The 17,868-nt window shown below is 44.0% G+C and overlaps 1 long non-coding RNA gene across 1 annotated transcript in view; it reads right to left on the reverse strand.

Moving 5' to 3' along the window:
* The window catches only part of LOC142073248 (uncharacterized), a 218,264-nt gene that overhangs the window by 80,046 nt on the left and 120,350 nt on the right, over nt 1-17,868 (reverse strand). The window contains exons 2-4 of the long non-coding RNA XR_012670033.1: nt 14,066-14,140; nt 12,061-12,132; nt 5,425-6,032 (exon numbers count right to left, since the gene is read on the reverse strand). This is a non-coding gene — a long non-coding RNA (uncharacterized LOC142073248). The remainder of the gene's footprint in view (nt 1-5,424; nt 6,033-12,060; nt 12,133-14,065; nt 14,141-17,868) is intronic.

Consider the following 17,868-nt stretch of genomic DNA (forward strand, 5'->3'; position numbering starts at 1 on the left):
CAGAGTTCTACGCAAAGGCCTGTGGAAATTGTGTTATACTGGAAAGAGTTCATGGAAACCTTGTTGGCTGCTATCCAAAATCCTCGCTGTCCTCATGGTCTTCTATCTTATGAGAGTCTAGAAGCTATTTTCCTTAGAACATTACAGATCTTTATTCCTATCATTTTGATTTACAGTGAGTCACGTACACCTGCAACACCTCCACTTCAGCTTTCTCCTTGGTAGTTCTAAATCTCTTCTTTGGGCTGTTGTTGAGATTCATATGTCCTCCCAAAAGGAGTTTTATTAATCTGGGATCTAGCAATCCCGGGCCATCTGCTAAAATCAGAAGAGGAATGAGGTACTGCATTGTAAAAGTTCTTTTCTCTGAAGGCCTTTTGGGAAAGATTCTAGGCCCAATCTTGCAATCCTGACTCAGTGTGAGCTCACAGAGTTCAGTCTTTCATCTGAATATTTTCAGTTTTAGCAAAATGTCTAGTTCAGACAACTAGCTCAGAATGTAGGATATGTTCTATTTTATTCAAATACTATAGACTTGCTTTGCTTTTATTGATAAATCTGACACTCCAGACAGGATAGAAATTATGTTTAAAGTCTTGTTCCAGCTCCCACTGATGGATCTATTTCTGGAAGATGCTGTGTCTTGTTGTTTAATTCTGTGTCTTCATATAAGTTACAGTGTGAAAATTTAACCACATACGCTTCTTTTACCTAGAAATCTGTATTGCATATAGTGAGCCAGATCTACAGATGGCATAAAATGGCATAGCTCCATTTTGTCTTTAATGGATATAAACTGGACATCAACAAGTTTAGACTTGAAATTAGATGAAGATTTCTAACCATCCATGAAATGAAGTGCTTCAGCAACCTTCCAAGGGAAGCGGGGTGAAGGGCAACAAATCTAACTGGTTTCAAGACTGAGTTTGATAAGTTTACGGAGGGGATGGTATGATGAGACTGCCTACAATGGCATGTAGCCGACCTGTGACTGCTAGTAGCAAAGATCTCCAACAGCCAAAGATGGGACATTAGATGGGGAGGGCTCTGAGTTGCTACAGAGAATTCTTTCCCAAGCGTCTGGCTGGATGGTCTTGCCCACATGCTCAAAGTCTAACTGATAGCCATATTAGGGTGGGAAGGAATTTCCCCCAAGGTCAAATTGGCAGAGACCCTCTTTCCTTCCTCTGCAGTACGAAGCATTGTTCGCTTGCTGGTTCAAACTAGAGTAAATATGGATTCTCTGTAACTTGAAGTCTTTAAATCAAGAGCTGAAGACTTCAGTAACTCAGCCAGAGGTTAGGGGTCTATTACAAGAGTGGATGGGTGAGGTTCTTTGGCCTGCGATGTGCGGGAGGTCAGACTAGCTGATCACAATGGTCCCTTCTAGTCTTAAAGTTTAGGAGTCTATGAGCTATGCCAGTTTACACCAGCCAAGGATCTGGCCCATCAATACATATAGCAGAGGTTGCCATTAAAACCTTTGCAGTTTACAGCTTATTAACCTCAGTGCACTATTTGTGCTATTTGCTCTATTAAATATTTATTGCTGGGTGCTTATGGGAGCATCTTGGGATTACAAGAGTCACCTGCTGTGCTGAGGTCTGGGTACTTCTAGGAAAAAGGCCAAGGACCCAGCCTTCACTTCAGCACAAGGTGTGCAAAGACAGCAGGAAGGTTGGTAGATGGCAAACATTGGTTACGAAAGACCAAGAACAGCCGTTACATTGAGAAGAATTAGACAAGATGACTGGGGTGAGATTATATATTGCTATTTTCTTGTCTAAACTTGTATGTTCAGATGTTAAATTCCATGTGGTCTGGTAAGCACTTTGAGCAACAAGGCTAGTAAGTGCCTCACACCATGGGGTTGTAGTAGCAGCCTGAGCTTTTGTGGGCTACAGACTTTTAAAGATGGCATAGTTTTCCAGTTATGCTTTCTGAGTATCTCATACTAGTGTTCTGGGAAATCAACACTTTACAAATGGAGCTAGCACTCCCAGATAGAGCGACTCTGTTTTCAGTAACTCCTTGAAGTCTGGCTCCCCTTAGCAAAACACACAGATGTCTCAGAGGACAGTTTCCATCTTATTCCATTGTACACATCCGTTGCTTGAGAGGCAGTGTGATCCAGTGGAGAGGGCACTGGGCTGGGGTCAGTCTCCAGCTCTTGCCACTAATCTTCTGTTGCCCCGCACATCCTTACTCTGTCTTGCCTATTTAGGCTGTAGCCTCCTTGATGCAAGGACTGTCTCCTACGATGTGTCTGCACAGTAAGGTCCCACCCTCAACTGGAGCCCCTGATTTGACTGTAAGGCATTATGATTTGTTCATCTACCCTGCCTCTTTGATGCAAGAGGTCTTTCCCCCACAGACATGCATGAATGCAGTTTTAGTGACAGTGTTTACTCAGAACACCTGCTAGTGAAAACCCCAGTGTGCAAGTCAGCCAACGTCTTCCCTGGATGGCACAGGGCTGTGACCATCCAAAAATACATAGCACACAGTGTATGATTTTTATAGACCCTATCCATTTGGAAGTCTCTTTTTGAAAGGAATATAGTCTTACAGTAGTCTAGGGCCTTGTCTACGCTACGAAATTAGGTCGAATTTATAGAAGTCAGTTTTGTAGAAAGCGTTTTTATACAGTCGATTGTGTGTGTCACCACACAAATGCTCTAAGTGCATGTAGTCGGTGGAGTGTGTCCACAGTACTGAGGCAACCGTCGAATTCCGGAGCGTTGCACTGTGGGTAGCTATCCCACAGTTCCCGCAGTCTCTGCCGCCCATTTGAATTCTGGGTAGAAATTCTGGGCAAAAACATTGTCGCGGGTGGTTCTGGGTTCATAGCGTCAGGCCCCCCTTCCCTCCCTCCTTCCGTGAAAGCAAGGGCAGACAATCGTTTTGAGCCTTTTTTCTTAAGTTACCTGTGCAGATGCCATACCATGGCAAGCATGGAGCCCGCTCAGCTAACCGTCACCGTATGTCTCCTGGGTGCTGGCAGACGCGGTACTGCATTGCTACACAGCAACAATTTATTGCCTTTTGGCAGCAGACAGTGCAGTATGACTGGTAGCCATCATCGACGTAGTCCAGGGTGTTCTTTTAACCGACCTTGATGAGGTCAGGGACACCTGGGCAAACATGGGAGCGACTCAGCCAGATCATTTCCCTTTTAAGTTTCATCTCATGGGGATTCAGTCCTACCGGCAGTGCACTGTCTTTTAATCAGCAGCCAGCAGAAGATGATGGCCAGCAGTCATACTGCACCGTCTTCTGCCAAGCACCAAGGAGATGACGATGCCTAGCGGTCGTAGTGCACAGTCTGCTGCCAGCAAGATGTATAAAGATAGATGAAGTGGATCAAAACAAGAAATAGACCAGATTTGTTTTGTATTCATTTTCTCCTCCCTCCCTCCGTGAAATCAACAGCCTGCTAAACCCAGTTTTGAGTTCTATCCTTGAGATTTTGAGTTCTACCCTTGAGGGGGCCATTCTGTTTCTCGCAAAGCCACCCCCTTTGTTGATTTTAATTGCCTGTAAGCCAACCCTGTAAGCCATGTCATCAGTCGCTCCTCCCTCCGTCAGGGCAAAGGCAGACAATCGATCCGCGCCTTTTTTCTTTGCAGACGCCATACCACGGCAAGCACGGAGCCCGCTCAAATCACTTTGGCAATTAGGAGCACATTAAGCATTATCCAGCAGTATAGGCAGCACCAGAACCTGGCAAAGCGAAACCAGGTGAGTAGATGACGTCAGCACGGTGACGAGAGTGATGAGGACATGGACACAGACTTCTCTCAAAGCACGGTCCCTGGCAATGTGGACATCATAGTGCTAATGGGGCAAGTTCATGCAGTGGAATGCCAATTCTGGGCTCGGGAAACAAGCACAGATTGGTGGGACCACATAGTGTTGCAGGTCTGGGACGATTCCCAGTGCCTGTGAAACTTTTGCATGCGTAAGGGCACTTTCATGGAACTTTGTGACTTGCTTTCCCCTGCCCTGAGGCACAAGGATACCAAGATGAGAGCAGCCCTCACAGTTGAGAAGCGAATGGCAATAGCACCGTGGAAGCTTGCAATGCCAGACAGCTACCGGTCAGTCGGGAATCAATTTGGAGTGGGCAAATGGACTGTGGGGGCTACTGTGATGCAAGTAGCCAACGCAATCAAGGATCTGCTGATATCAAGGGTAGTGACCCTGGGAAATGTGCAGGTCATAGTAGATGGCTTTGCTGCAATGGGATTCCCTAACTGTGGTGGGGCCATAGACGGAACCCATATCCCTCTCTTGGCACCGGAGCACCAAGCCAGTGAGTACATAAACCGCAAGGGGTACTTTTCAATAGTGTTGCAAGCACTAGTGGATCACAAGGGACATTTCACCAACATCAACGTAGGATGGCCGGGAAAGGTACATGACGCTCGCATCTTCAGGAACTCTGGTCTGTTTCAAAAGCTGCAGGAAGGGACTTTATTCCCAGACCAGAAAATAACTGTTGGGGATGTTGAAATGCCTATGGTTATCCTTGGGGACCCAGCCTACCTCTTAATGCCATGGCTCTTGAAGCCATACACATGCAGCCTGGACAGTAGTCAGGAGCTGTTCAACTACAGGCTGAGCAAGTGCAGAATGGTGGTAGAATGTGCATTTGGACATTTAAAAGTGCGCTGGTGCAGTTTGCTGACTCAGTTAGACCACAACGAAACCAATATTCCCACTGTTATTACTAAAAAGAAAAGGAGTACTTGTGGCACCTTAGAGACTAACCAATTTATTTGAGCATAAGCTTTCATGAGCTACAGCTCACTTCATCAGATGCATTCAGTGGAAAATACAGTGAGGAGATTTATATATACACACAACATGTATTTAAAAAGACACATTTTATAGAACAATGGTTACACTCTTTCACGGTAAACCTTGCTGTTGACATTACATACACAGCACATGAGCTTTCATTCCAAGGTCACATTTTGCCTCCCCTCAGTGCGTGGCTAGCCCCTTCCCACCTCCCCGTGGCTAACAGCGGGGAACATTTCTGTTCAGCCACAGGCAAACAGCCCAGCAGGAACGGGCACCTCTGAATGTCCCCTTCAGAAAAGCACCCTATTTCAACCAGGTAACCATGAATGATATCACTCTCCTGAGGATAACACAGAGAGATAAAGAACGGATGTTGTTTGAACGCCAGCAAACATACACTGCAATGCTTTATTCTATAATGATTCCCGAGTACGTGCTACTGGCCTGGAGTGGTAAAGTGTCCTACCATGGTGGATGGAATAAGGCTGCCCTCCCCAGAAACCTTTTGCAAAGGTTTTGGGAGTACATCCAGGAAAGCCGCGAATGCCAGGGCAAATTAATCATTAAACGTGCTTGCTTCTAAACCATGTATAGTATTTTAAAAGGTACACTCACCAGAGGTCCCTTCTCTGCCTGGTGGGTCCGGGAGGCAGCCTTGGGTGGGTTCGGGGGGTACTGGCTCCAGGTCCAGGGTGAGAAACAGTTCCTAGCTGTCGGGAAAACCGGTTTCTCTGCTTGCTTGCTGTGAGCTATCTTCCTCGTCCCCAAAACCTGCTTCCATGTGGCCTCCCTCTCCATTGAAGGAGTCAAACAACACGGCTGGGGTAGTGGTGGCTGAACCCCCTAAAGTGGCATACAGCTCATCATAGAAGCGACATGTTTTGGGCTCTGGCCCGGAGTGGCCGTTCACCTCTCTGGTTTTCTGGTAGGCTTGCCTCAGCTCCTTAAGTTTCATGCGGCACTGCTTCGGGTCCCTGTTGTGGCCTCTGTCCTTCATGCCCTGGGGAGATTTTGACAAATGTTTTGGCATTTCGAAAACTGGAACGGCGTTCTGATAGCACAGATTCCTCTCCCCATACAGCGATCAGATCCAGTACCTCCCGTTCGGTCCATGCTGGAGCTCTTTTACAATTCTGGGACTCCATCATGGTCACCTCTGCTGATGAGCTCTGCATGGTCACCTCTGCTGATGAGCTCTCCATGGTCACCTGCAGCTTGCCACGCTGGCCAAACAGGAAATTGAAATTCAAAAGTTTGCGGGCCTTTTCCTGTCCACCCGGCCAGTGCATCTGAGTTGAGAGTGCTATGCAGAGCAGTCACAATGGAGCACTCTGGGATAGCTCCCAGAGGCCAATACCGTCTAATTGTGTCCACAGTACCCCAAATTTGACCCGGCAAGGCCGATTTCAGCACTAAACCCCTTGTCAGGGGTGGAGTAAGGAAATCAATTTTAAGAGCCCTTTAAGTCGAAAAAAAGGGCTTCATTGTGTGGATGGGTACAGGGTTAAATTGATTTAACGCTGCTAAATTCGACTTCAACTACTAGTGTAGATCAGGGCTAAGACCCTCTTCTGCAAGGTAATTGCTTATTATGCCCTAATTCAGCAAGGTACTTGCTTTATGGAAGGAGGCACCTGCATTGAAGGCAATGGAGTTGATTCAGGTGCTTAAAGTTAGGCACCTGCTTAAGTACCTTGCAGAACTGGGATCACATGCAGTAAGAACCAGGTCAATTTTATCTGTGTCTATTGCATCTAAGTTAGTTATATGCTGCTGCCCCTTAATGTTCTAGAACAGTGTTTCTCAACTTGTGGTCTGTGGACCCCTGGGGTCTATGAAAGACTCAGACTGAAAATTGACTGCACAGAACTCACTATTTATACTGACAGTAGATTTCCATTTGATATTTTTTTAGGAGTCCGCAAATGAAAAAAGGTTGAGAATCACTCTTCTAAAAGGCTCTACAGGAACTTTGAACAGCAAAGGGAAAATGTACCCAAGGTTGGAATAGCCTGTCTGCTATAAGAGTCCCCATGTTGTCCTTGAAAATCCCAGCACAGGGAGCATGCCATTGGTGGGCCTGACAGGGGGTGGGCAAGTAATGAATGGTTCTGTGGGATTTTGAACTACACTACAGCCCAGATAGTCAACTAAGAACAGGTGAGTGCACCAGCCCACAGAACAACCCAGACTCTGGAAAGCACAGAGGTGATACACAGCTTCCATCACTCATCTGATAACTTTTCAAACAAGCACCTTTGTGCTTTCTCCCATGCTACTGTCACAGTTGGAAGGCGCTCCTCAGAAATAACCTCAAGGCTAGCTCAGGATAGGATTAAAATTCAAAATGATCTGGACAAACTGGAGAAACGATCTGAAGTAAATAGGATGAAATTCAATAAGGACAAATGCAAAGTGCTCCAGTTAGGAAGGCACAATCAGTTGCACACATACAAAACGGGAAATGACTGCTTAGGAAGGAGCACTGCAGAAAGGGATCTGGGGGTCAGAGTGGACAACAAGCTAAATAAACAGTAAACAGTGTAACGCTGTTGCAAAAAAAGCGAACATCCTTCTGGGATGTATTAGCAGGAGTGTTGTAAGCAAGACATGAGAATAAATTCTTCCACTCTACTCTGCGCTGATTAGGCCTCAACTGGAGATTGTGTCCAGTTCTGAGGGCCACATTTCAGGAAGGATGTGGACAAATGGGAGAGAGTCCAGAGAAGAGCGACAAAAATTATTAAAGGTCTAGAAAACATGAGGGAAGATTGAAAAAACTGGGTTTGTTTAGTCTGAAAAAGAGAAGACTGAGGGGGGACATAACAGTTTTCAAATATGTAAAAGATTGTTACAAGCAGGAGGAAGAAAAATTGTTTTTCTTAACCTCTGAGGATAGGACAAGAAGCAATCGGCTTAAATTGCAGCAAGGGAGGTTTAGGTTGGACATTAGGAAAAACTTCCTAACTGTCAGGGTGGTTAAACACTGGAATAAATTGCTTAGGGAGTTTGTGGAATCTCCATCATTGGAGAATTTTAAGAGCAGGTTAGATAAACACCTGTCAGGGATGGTCTAGATGTTATTTAGTCCTGCCACAAGTGCAGGGGACTGGACTAGATGACCTCTCAAGGTCCCTTCCAGTTCTATGATTATTATTCTTCAAATCCCCCCTTAAAAACTCTTCTTTGCTGCAATGCCTACAAAACACTTAACAGAGGCCGTGGCTTCTGCACAGTGGCAGCCTAACACACTGACCAATATTGTCTCAGTGTTTCCTTGTGCTCCTCCATCTTTTTGTCTGCATCCATCTGTTGTCTCTTGTCTTATACTTAGATTACAAGGGCTGTAGGGCAAGGACCATCTTTGTGTTCTGTTTGTAGAGCACCTAGCACCATGAGATCCTAGTCCATAACTAAAGGAGTACTTGTGGCACCTTAGAGGCTAACAAATTTATTTGAGCATAAGCTTTCGTGAGCTACAGCTCACTTCATTGGATGCGTACTGTGGAAAGTGTAGAAGATCTTTTTATACACACAAAGCATGAAAAAATACCTCCCCGCACCCCACTCTCCTGCTAGTAATAGCTTATCTAAAGTGATCACTCTCCTTACAATGTGTATGATAATCAAGTTGGGCCATTTCCAGCACAAATCCAGGTTCTCTCTTCCCCCCCCCCCCTCCACAAACCCACTCTCCTGTTGGTAATAGCTTATCTAAAGTGACCACTCTCCTTACAACCCACTTTCACTTTAGATAAGCTATTACCAACAGGAGAGTGGGTTTGTGGAGGGGGGGGGAAGAGAGAACCTGGATTTGTGCTGGAAATGGCCAACTTGATTATCATACACATTGTAAGGAGAGTGATCACTTTAGATAAGCTATTACCAGCAGGAGAGTGGAGTGGGGGGAGGTATTTTTTTATTCTGTGTGTGTATAAAAAGATCTTCTACACTTTCCACAGTATGCATCCGATGAAGTGAGCTGTAGCTCACGGAAGCTTATGCTCAAATAAATTGGTTAGTCTCTAAAGGTGCCACAAGTACTCCTTTTCTTTTTGCGAATATAGACTAACACGGCTGTTCCTCTGAAACTAGTCCATAACTAGGGTTCTTGGCACTGTGGACACAAACAATAATAAAGCCATCTCTGTCTCTGTTTGCCATGCCTCCAGGACCCTATGGGCCTGCTGCATTCCTGGCAAGAAGTGAATGGTGTGGGCAAAAGATGATCCTTGGAACTAATGTTTGCGTTTGCACCTGAATTTAAGCAAGAGGGGAGAGCTGTGCTGAGAAGAAGCGTGACAGCTACTAAGATGACTAAACTGTCTGCTTTGACCTCTGTCTCCTTGGAATCTTCTTTCTTGGCTAGGTTCTACCACTTACAATGCCGAGTAATACCGTACTATAGAAGCATTGCCACTGGTTTCAGTGGCACTACTCATGAAGTAAAGTGCTTCTCAAAGAGAGTAAAGTTGGCCGAATCTGCCTGTCTTTTTCCTGTTACGTTTCTTCTCTAATCAAACAAATGTTTTGCCTCAAAATAGAATAAATCCCATTTCAATCTCATTTAGAGAGGGGTTTTCTTTTCATTTTTTCTTTGAAAAATGTTATTGTGTTTCACACTGCCGCCCATTCAGTTGAAGGCAAATATAGATTCCAGTTAAGGAAACATACTACAATACCCTTTCTTCCTTGTACTAGTTTGTAAAATGAAAGCAATCTGGTAAGTGTTAAGAGTAAATAAAAATAGAATGATCTTAGGGCCAGAGCAAAGCTGTTAATGAAATTAACTCCTTTACTGATTTTTGTATACAAGTGTGCAGCTCTGCTCTTGGGTTAAAATATTACATTTCCTTTCCTGGGCAAGTGGAGATAAGAGTACTGCTTCTTTCATTTCCTTTGTTATCATATGAGAATGATCTTTTCATTTGCTGAATGATTTTTAAATTGGCTTTGGTACAGCGGTTGCAGGAGGAAGAAAGGTTTGTGCTGTTGTTAAGCAGCCACAGAAAGCAAGATATGAACATTTTCTGCATTTCTAATGCATCACTGGGGAAACTATTTTTCCAGTTTTGGATAACGGTGATAATACCAGAAAAGTAGGACTATTTCAAAGCTTCAGCTGAATACAGTAATTCACCTTACGTACTGACAGCCACACTCTCACATGGGCATCACAATCAGCACTTACATGCCAAAGAACCGCAGGCAGAATTCCATATGCTTTCTGCTGTACATTTAACTACTTAAATAGCAACATACTAAACTACAAATTGAAAACTTTCTCAAACAAAATCCCTCTTCTTGTGTGTGAAATGGGTTTATTTATTGGTAGAAATCAAAGCAAATCCCTTTTGAAATATTATTGTGCCCCCTTTTTTTTTTAAATAGAAACCAACATGACCATTCATGTTATCCATCCATTAAACCTTAGTTAAATGGTATTTCCATATTAAAAATAAAAAAATGACATTGTCCTGTGTCTAATGAAGTTCTATCCTTTGTCTGAGTCAGAAAAATTAAGTTTTACTGATTTTTATTTCCCTCTGTTTATCTACTGGATTCGTTCATAAGTTGTACATTATTTCTAGATTTACATAAATCCTAATAAGAAAATATGAGCTGTGATGATGATTGCTCATGCACTTGTTGTACACATTCTCCATGCTACAAAGAGATATGCAAATATGAATTGTTCCATCTTTGATGAGCTCATTATTTCAAAATTTGACTTTGATTTTTTTGAATTATTCAGATGTAGAAATGATTCTTATTGATCAGACTTGTTCTTTTATCTTTTCTTGAATCCCAGCTAATAACTAGGGTAGTTCATAATATTAACCCCATAGCTTCCCTACATATTCATGTACAGTGCCAGCTACAAGAGAATATGATATTGGTATTAATCAACCTGTCGTCCATTTTGCTTTTAATGTACTTAACCTCAGTGTGATTTGTTCTTATGTAACTTAGCACCCCTGGGGGAAGAGGGCATTGATGCCAGAAGGTATCAAACCTAGGACCTCTGGATCTAAACTTATGCACATTTCTACCTGGGCTAAAATAGTGGGTGGGGTCTGTTATCTCAAATGCAGGAGCTAACCAGCTACTAGAGGGGTCAGGAAGTGTAAGCATCAGTTACACTTGCGTTGAAACTTGTTACTTCCCACTACTATTTACTTAGATAGGACCAGACTGTGATACCTTTCCTTGTGCTAAATAGTACATTGCCCCATAAATAATCCCACTGAAGTAAACGGGACTCCTTGTGGAGAAAAGTGCTATCCATCCCAAGGAAGGATATGAGAAGTCGGCCCAGAGGGTTCAGACACATGACTCTCCAGCACTGAAGGAAGACAGATACACTGTCCCATCTCCTCCTGACATCAGTGGGTATTGTGCCTATGTATGCAAGGTCAGAGTTGGGCCCCTTTTCTCTAAAAAGTGGCACATTCAGTGGTAACATTGCCACATCCTCTAGCCATGGGTGTACTTTGGAGGGACAAAGGGGCATTGCCCCCCAAACTGCAAGCCTCAGGCAGACACGGAATTTGCCCCCCCCCACACACACACGGCCCCATTGGACTGACTGGAGCCGCGCCCCCAAATATAGAAGTCAAACTACACCTATGTCTCCAATGCAGAATATTCCCATTGGAAGTACTGTGCTTAAGAAAAGGAAAGGTTTCAGAGGAACAGCCGTGTTAGTCTGTCTTCGCAAAAAGAAAAGGAGGACTTGTGGCACCTTAGAGACTAACCAATTTATTTGAGAAGTGACATTTTCTAAAAAGTTCTGCACGGTACCAATTACTTGGCGTGGACTGAGTATTTTTACATTCCTATATTGATTATTGCAGCACTTGCTCCCCCTGGCCCAGCCAATGTCAATTTTAAAGCTAGTTCTCTTAGTGTATGTGCTAGAATTGTGCCTTTCCCCCAAGGAATTAGAAGCTTAGTAGCCTGTCTGGATCTGGCAGATGTGCAGACTCACAGTTGTCTGCTAAAGTAATTCCATAGATTTCAGATGGAGTTACAATAGCAAAGAATGAGTCAGAGCCTCCAATCTTTTCCTGAAAAACAAAGGAAAAAAAGACAATTCGGATGGGGGGAGGGGTAAGCCTGGTTATCCCGGGGGGTATTAATTCAAGCTTTTTTGATCTGTGAAAAAGTTATCTGTTTTTGTATTTCACCTCAAACAAAATGGTCATCTATTTATTCCACAATATTAGAAGCCACATAATGTTACCTTACCTTGGTTTCTTGTTTCTTCCCAAAACACGTATGATCCCAGTGTCATCTTCTCTGATTATCCTTTGGCCACATCTGGGAAGAAATCGAACATAACAATATAGTTTTGGATGTTCCTACTGCAAGATCAGGCTCAACTTTGGACAAGAAGAACATTAATTAAGAATATAGTGAAACCCTCTCTCTCAAGGGCCAAATCTTCCAATCCTTAGTCAAAAATCTCATACCTGGATTTCTCCCCCAAGGTTTTCACAAAAGTTTTCTTTTACTTTTAAAGAGCCTCGGCCAAATTCTGCTCTCATTTCTATCTGTTTAGGTGTGGAATAATTCCATTGACTTCAATGAGGGCAGAATTTTGGATCCCACTCTGTTTAGCTGACCAGTTTTTGCTGGTCTCTTGGGTAGTCACTTCAGGGCCAGGTTGAAGCGATCTGGATTAAAGTTTGAACATCTGTTTGTTTTCTAATTCACTGAAATCAACGGGGATTTTGACTCCATAAGGCCTGTAGGAGTTGGCCCTAATCAATTTTATTAATAAACATTTACATCATGGCAACCTCCAAAGGCCCCATTGGAGGCCTAGTGTCCCCTCTAGTGATCAATGGCTCCATGTCTAGTTGGCAACCGGTATCTAGCGGAGTGCCCCAGGGGTCGGTCCTGGGGCCGGTTTTGTTCAATATCTTCGTTAATGATCTGGAGGATGGTGTGGATTGCACTCTCAGCAAGTTTGCAGATGACACTAAACTGGGAGGAGTGGTAGATACGCTGGAGGGCAGGGATAGGATACAGAGGGACCTAGACAAATTAGAGGATTGGGCCAAAAGAAATCTGATGAGGTTCAACAGGGACAAGTGCAGAGTCCTGCACTTAGGATGGAAGAATCCAATGCACCGCTACAGACTAGGGACCGAATGGCTCGGCAGCAGTTCTGCAGAAAAGGACCTAGGGGTTACAGTGGATGAGAAGCTGGATATGAGTCAACAGTGTGCCCTTGTTGCCAAGAAAGCTAACAGTATTTGGGGCTGTATAAGTAGGAGCATTGTCAGCAGATCGAGGGACATGATCATTCCCCTCTATTCGACATTGGTGAGGCCTCATCTGGAGTATTGTGTCCAGTTTTGGGCCCCACACTACAAAAAGGATGTGGTAAAATTGGAAAGTGTCCAGCGGGGGGCAAGAAAAATGATTAGGGGACTGGAACACATGACGTACGAGGAGAGGCTGAGGGAGCTGGGATTGTTTAGTCTGCAGAAGAGAAGAGTGAGGGGGGATTTGATAGCTTCTTTCAACTACCTGAAAGAGGATGGATCTGGACTGTTCAGTGGTGGCAGATCACAGAACAAGGAGCAATGGTCTCAAGTTGCAGTGTGGGAGGTTTAGGTTGGATATTAGGAAAAAAAATTTCACTAGGAGCATGGTGATCCACTGGAAAGGGTTACCTAGGGAGATGGTGGAATCTCCTTCTTGAGAGGTTTTTAAGGCCCAGCATGACAAAGCCCTGGCTGGGATGATTTAGTTGGGGATTGGTCCTGCTTTGAGCAGGGGGTTGGACTAGATGACCTCCTGAGTCCTTTCCAACCCTGATATTCTATTATTCTAAAACAATATCCATATGAACCCAGAGCAAGAGGCTGTCCTGCTCTGGAGAACTCACAGTCTAAAGGACATAGCTAAATTGCTGGGGATGGAGAACAAGACACAAACAAATGAGTCTTTTTGTAAGTTGCACAAGATCTTGTTAGTTACATGTTCTGTTGTTAAGTTGTTTTTAACTGGGGTAGACAAAAAGCAAGTTGAATAGCAGGAATGAAAGAACAAGTAAAATGGAGAAGGAAGAGGAAAGAAAGGGTAAAAGAAGTAGTTTCTGCACATCATATGGCTAGCAATGATCAGCAAGGTACCAGTTAAAAAAGAGGGGGAGGACACTGAAACCAAGATAGTCTTTAATTATAGTTTAAAGGATTAGTGTCATTTAAATTTGTCCTGGAAACTTTTGGGGGATATTTACCAAGAGGTGGTCTTCAGCACATCTCACTGGGTACTAGTCCTTTTCTATACTGAGAGCTCTCCCAACATCAGCCAGCTGGAAAACAAAATGTAAACGGGGCTGTATCCAGAAGTCTCCATCTGTGCATGATCATCTCAGGGAGGGCTTCTCAGACATGTTCACAGTGTATGTGAGAACTTAATAGTGAAATTGTCTCATGGACACCTCTTCTTGCATTGACCGTAGCACAGACAGCCCCCCCCCCCTCATTCCAAGTGATGGAAACCAACTCCTACTGTTAGCAATTCACATAACATCGCTATGTTAACTACAGCAGTGGCCTATAGGGAAAAGTTACATTAGGATGCTATTTAATGTATCTTTAACCATCTGAATGCAATTGAGCAGCTGGAAACAACAAGAAAAGCCAGCATCATGTGACCAACCAGCTCTCATGGACTACCTGTTCCACAAACCACTGAACTAAGGAGAGCAACTGGCCCACATAGACCAAAGATTTTAACAAAACAAGATCCTAATCCTACTGCCACTGAAGTCATTGTGAGCTTTGCAAATGATTTCAACAGGAACAGGATCAAGATGTAGTTGCAATACTGCATGGGAAGAGATGGGGTGAGGTGCAACAGAGGAGCAGATGTTTTCCTGTCTACAGTATTCCCAGGAATGTCTTTTTTTAAAACCCATCTAAGTGAGGGACTAACTTGGGGCAGGTCTATCTTGCTGGCTGCAGCCATACTGGAGAATCCTTCCAGCCCCAGATTTGTGCTAACTCCCCTAGTTTGCACAGCTGCCTGAGAATCAGCATCTGTGTTTCACCGGAGGAACTGCTTTCTACCATAGGTACAGCTGCAGGAATAACTGATTTTTCGGTTGGGTGGTCGAACCAAAGAATCAAAAATAAATATATGTAGTTTGAGTTGACCTGAAACAAAAGTTTTGCAATATCTCCAGAGAAACAAAAAAGTGGAAAATATTTCTTTCAGCCTGAGACAAAACACATTCCATTTAATTTGTGGTTTAAACTCTTTTAAAATTTTATTTGATAAAAATGGGTAAAATTCCCAAACAAAACATTTTGACTTTTCAGATTTTTTTTTAATTTGACCAAAACAATTTGCTGAAACTGACCCAAATTCACAAATTGTTTCACTTGTCCTGAATCTACATTTTTCTGGGGGAAAACAAGTGTCCAGTTCAAATTGCAGAAACTTATCTGGTCTCCCCCACACCCTAGTATCTGAGAACCTTCCAATCTTTAACATTTTTATCCTCATAACCTCCCTGTAAGGTAGAACAGTGCTATTAGCCCTATTTTACAGATGGGGAATGGAGGCACAGAAAGGCTAAGTGACTTGCCCAAAGTCACACAGGACATCTGTGGCAGAGCTACAATTTGTAACTGTATAGCAGAAGGGCATTTTTAAGCTTTTGTGGCAGGCTGACCCTTCTCCTGGCCTTTTTGTTTTGAAGACGCTCCATTTAATTTGCTTTTACACTGTTCAATTCAAGGGATTTCTTTTCCACCTCTGCAATTTCATTTCACTAATAGACTTTTTACAATAGAATCACTGCAGCGAAGATGTTTTATTTTGTTTTTTAGGTCCAAGCTGACTAAGTCACAAACCTGACAGAACTTTTGACTGATGAGACCCGTGAATGTTTTCAATATTATCTGGAATAAACTTTTGCTCCTGACAATAACAGTCTGTCTCGTCATCCATAGAGGCTTCTATAATGCATCCTGCTTAACAATTTACTGTCTGGTCTGCTCCTGGGGCAGACCACTGCCCCTCACTCAGAGCAGATTGTAAAGTTACAATCTCGCCCTCAATGTGCAGGTGCAAATGTGCTACATATACCAAGGTTTGTGCGTTAGAGCAGGTCACAAAGTTTGACATACTGAAAAAAAATAAGATTTTGCTACATTCAGCCCATTTTAAGGTAAAAGTTTGGACCCAGCATGACAACTTGAATGTTAAAGTTCCGCTGCTGAAAAGTGGCTGTTTATCCTGGCACTGCTGACAACAGTTGCAGCTTTCATCAAAGTGATCTTAGTCATCTAAACTACACAGTGGCACACGCAAATTCTCACATTGAGAAAAGGGGAAATGATGATTTGGTGTGTACAATAAAAGTTACAGCTCACTTCTGAAAGGGATTGTTTTTCATTTATATTAAGACAGCACCAAGAGCTGAATGTGCATTTGGACTGTAGGTGAGGAAATTCCAGCTCGTTAGAATGTACTGTTTGTCAGATAATATAGAATATTGCTATGGCTGTATTTTAAGTGAACCTTAAGTTACAAAAAGACACAAAAGACAAAGTTATGACTGAGCTTTCAGCTAGGGTAGGGCAAATACTCCTCCCTCCTTTCCGGGGAGGGTGGGGAGAAGGAGGGGTCAGGGAGGCCTTGAAGGTCACTTGAATTTTGAACTGAATTTGCTTCATCTCTTTTGTGTTTGCTTCCACAAATCTATGGTTAAGGATGTACGGTCTGATCATGCAAAGTACTATATGCCCTCAACTTCCAGTGCCTGTTGTGCTCAACATCTCACAGGATCGTGCCCCTAGACAATAGTACATAGGCTCACGTTTCTCCAACAGGGCACACAAACTCAGACACTGTGGTGAGGCTGCATAAGTGCACAGATAGATACATAGGCAGAAGTTCTGTTTAAAAGCTAATCTGGAGCAAGCACCTTCCTGTCCCTGATTTACTCCATCAGTCTGGTCACCTATTGGCAGGAGGAATGTATCAGCCAGAGATGCACTCATTGCACCATTTGAGGGCAGAATAAAGGCGGCTACTGAGCATGCTCCCCCTGTGCCATTCCATTCCGGATGCCTTAGGGGAACGAGCATCCCTTGTGCAGCACATGGTCCCTTTCACAAAGGGTCTCCCTGAGTTCACAGCAGTTCACAGAGGCAGCTGGGTGTGACGCAGGAGCATACTGGAGGAAGGACTGAAAGATCCACAGTTGCGCGTGCCCTCTATTCCCCCAGCCTGCACTGAGGGCAGTATTAGGTCAGCCATTGGGGCAAAGCAGTTCTGCAGCAGGGGGCGTGGTTGAGGATGCTGTCCCCTCCTCCTCACCTGTCCAGCCCAGTGACTCCAGCTGCTGGGCAATGAGGATTCAGGGTACTTGATGTACAGGTTCCCAAGGTTGAAAATCTGACTCACATTAGAGACAGAGAGATCATTAAACATAGGAACATCATTTAACAGGTAGGAGAAGAGAGAACAGTACATCTTGTTCACAGAGCATCACTCTGAAGGTTCTGATACTGATGATTATGTCTTTTGCACTCAGGTCTTACTCTATAGTGAGAGAGAGCACGCATGTGCGCATGTGTTAAGAAAGTGGCTGGTCTGGTAGATTCAGTGGGCCAGATCCGTCCTTCTGGCTGAGCTGTGCTCAATACAGGGCCTTGATAGGGAAGGCAAAGGTGACTCCTCCTCACTTTTATGACTCTTGATCCTGGGACCAGCCAGGAGGTGCTGTGACCTCCATCATAAGGCAGAGCACCCACAGGGCTGCTCTAACTTACACTCGGTTGTCTCCTGGCTCCAGGAGTTGTTCTAGCAGCCAGGGATTGCAAGAGCACATTAGCACTCTGATCACACCCTTTTCTCAGCAGCCATTCCTCTTCACCAGCTTTGCAGCCCCTTCCTGCCACTGGAGCAGGGCACGGGGACTGTTGGGTGCCAAAGGAGGAACACATTTTTAACGAAGACTTGAATAAAATTGCCAATCTGGTTGAAAACATGGCATCTGTTAAGTGAGGAATGAAGGGATGATGC

The sequence above is a fragment of the Caretta caretta genome, chromosome 9 (genome assembly GCF_965140235.1).
Source record: "Caretta caretta isolate rCarCar2 chromosome 9, rCarCar1.hap1, whole genome shotgun sequence".
Lineage (NCBI taxonomy): Eukaryota > Metazoa > Chordata > Testudines > Cheloniidae > Caretta > Caretta caretta.